Source organism: Mandrillus leucophaeus, unplaced genomic scaffold, assembly GCF_000951045.1.
Source record: "Mandrillus leucophaeus isolate KB7577 unplaced genomic scaffold, Mleu.le_1.0 Scaffold426, whole genome shotgun sequence".
Lineage (NCBI taxonomy): Eukaryota > Metazoa > Chordata > Mammalia > Primates > Cercopithecidae > Mandrillus > Mandrillus leucophaeus.
Window position 1 is genome coordinate 1,189,427 of NW_012104543.1, and position 1,997 is coordinate 1,191,423.

The 1,997-nt window shown below is 53.0% G+C and overlaps 1 protein-coding gene across 1 annotated transcript in view; it reads right to left on the bottom strand.

The window, feature by feature from the left end:
- LOC105548912 (aflatoxin B1 aldehyde reductase member 4) overlaps nucleotides 1-1,997 on the bottom strand; it is a 77,023-nt gene that overhangs the window by 68,251 nt on the left and 6,775 nt on the right. The gene's annotated exons all lie outside the window — the stretch shown is intronic.

Consider the following 1,997-nt stretch of genomic DNA (forward strand, 5'->3'; position numbering starts at 1 on the left):
TCCCCTTTAGTGAGCACCTGAAGTGCCAGGTCTGCAGGCAAAGTGCTTCACACAATTTCTAATTCAGACAAGCGGCCTGAAAAGCAAGGGAAGTTTGAAGCTGAAAGGCTGTGTCACTGACCCGGGTTTACCCAGCTGCTGAGCAGCAGATGAGTGGCTCTGAAGTCAGCTGTCTGCAGCTGAGACAGTCTGGAAGCAGGGCTTTAGAGCCCAATGGCCACGGCTGTTTGCAAGCAGTAATACAAGGCACATGTGAATAAACAGAGCCCAGTTAGCAGCGGGGCCGTGACTGGGAGGGACGTGATCATCCTGGATGGAGCAGTTGGAGAAACTGTCAGCAGCAGAGAAAGGGTCCCTGAAGTTGGCTGTCACGGAGGTCGCTGACCAAGCCTGGCACCTGAACGTCCCACTACTTTCTCTAGGTCTGGCTAGACCTGGCTCAGGTGCAAAAGGCACCACCTGCCACCCTTCATCCTCTCCCCGCCAGCCAGTTTTGGCCTTAAACGGTTGTAGGCTGCTTTCTCCTCTGCCCAGTTTGCAGATCGTCCTCTACACTCCTGCAGTCTTCCTGGTCACCCTCGGGAGGCAAGAGGGCCGGGACTGAGCTCTCCTCAGCACTTCCTACTGAGGCTGGCACTTGACCTGGCCCAGGCCTGGGTGAACTTGGTGAATTCATTTCTTCTTCTGCCCGTAGCCTGCTGCCTGCTGTCCTTCCCAAGGGCATGGTGAGAAGTGGGCGGGAGTAGGAAGTCGTCAAAGATCAGGGGCAGTGAGAGGGTATCGGGCACAATGCCCTTGTGAAGGTTGCCCCACACCGTGGGATCCAGCCTGACCTCCGAACAGTGGGGCTGGAGGTGGCCCTCTCTTCCATGCACAGCAGAAAAAAGAGGGCCACTGTACACCCTGAAGCTGATTTGCTCTCATTCAGAACTGCTTTCATGAAATACAAATAGAACAATGTGGACTGGATGCGGCGGTTCACACCTATAATCCCAGCACTTTGGGAGACCAAGGCGGGTAGATCGCTTGAGCTCAGGAGTTTGAGACCAGCCTGGGCAACATGGTGAAACCCCATCTCTCTTAAAAATTTTAAAACAGAAAAAACAAAAACACAAACAAATACAACAAGGTGGACAAAAATCTACCGTTAGAGTCATCAAGAATAAAACCTCCCAGGATGCCGTGGAAATTTAGACACTGGCTCTCGACTCTTGCAGTGACGTCACCCTCAGCCCAAGCCTGTCTTTCTGGCATCCGTCAGATCCGCAGCCCTGGTTTGGAAGTGTGTGGAGGACTAGGAAGGATACCTAATTTTCCTCAGCAAATCCCTCTGCCAAGGGGTACCCAGGGCTGAAGAGAAACCCCAACTCTGGTGTGGAGCTGCGCTGTCACGGCAGTCCCAAGGCAGCCAGTGGAAGTTGGCTGACAAGGCAAATGAAGGTAATCGAAGCAGAACAAATCCAATGACCACCCAGGCTGGAGTGTAGTGGCATCACTGAGCCTCCAACTCTCAGGCTTAAGCAATTCTCCCACCTCAGCCTCCCAAGTAGCGGGGACCACAGGCACGTGGCACCACGCCTTTTTAAAAATTTTTTGTAGGAATGGGATCTTGCTGAATTGCCCAGGCTGGTTTCAAACTTCTGGGCTCACCAAAGGCCTCTTTTCTAAGAGCCTTCTTCTCCCTCTTGTTGTCTCCAGGGCAGACATCCTGCAAAGTTGTATTCTTTTTTTTTTGGACGGAGTTTTGCTCTGTTGCTGAGGCTGGAATGCAGTGGCCCGATCTTGGCTCACGGCAACCTCCGCCTCCCGGGTTGAAGCGATTCTCCAGCCTCAGTCTCCCGAGTAGCTGGGACTACAGGCGCACACTACTATGCCCAGCTAGTTTTTTTTTTTTTTTTTCTATTTTTAGTAGAGACGGGGTTTCACTGTGTTGACCAGGCTGGTCTCGAACGCCTGACCTCGAGATCTGCCCGCCTCGGCCTCCCAAAGTGCTGGGA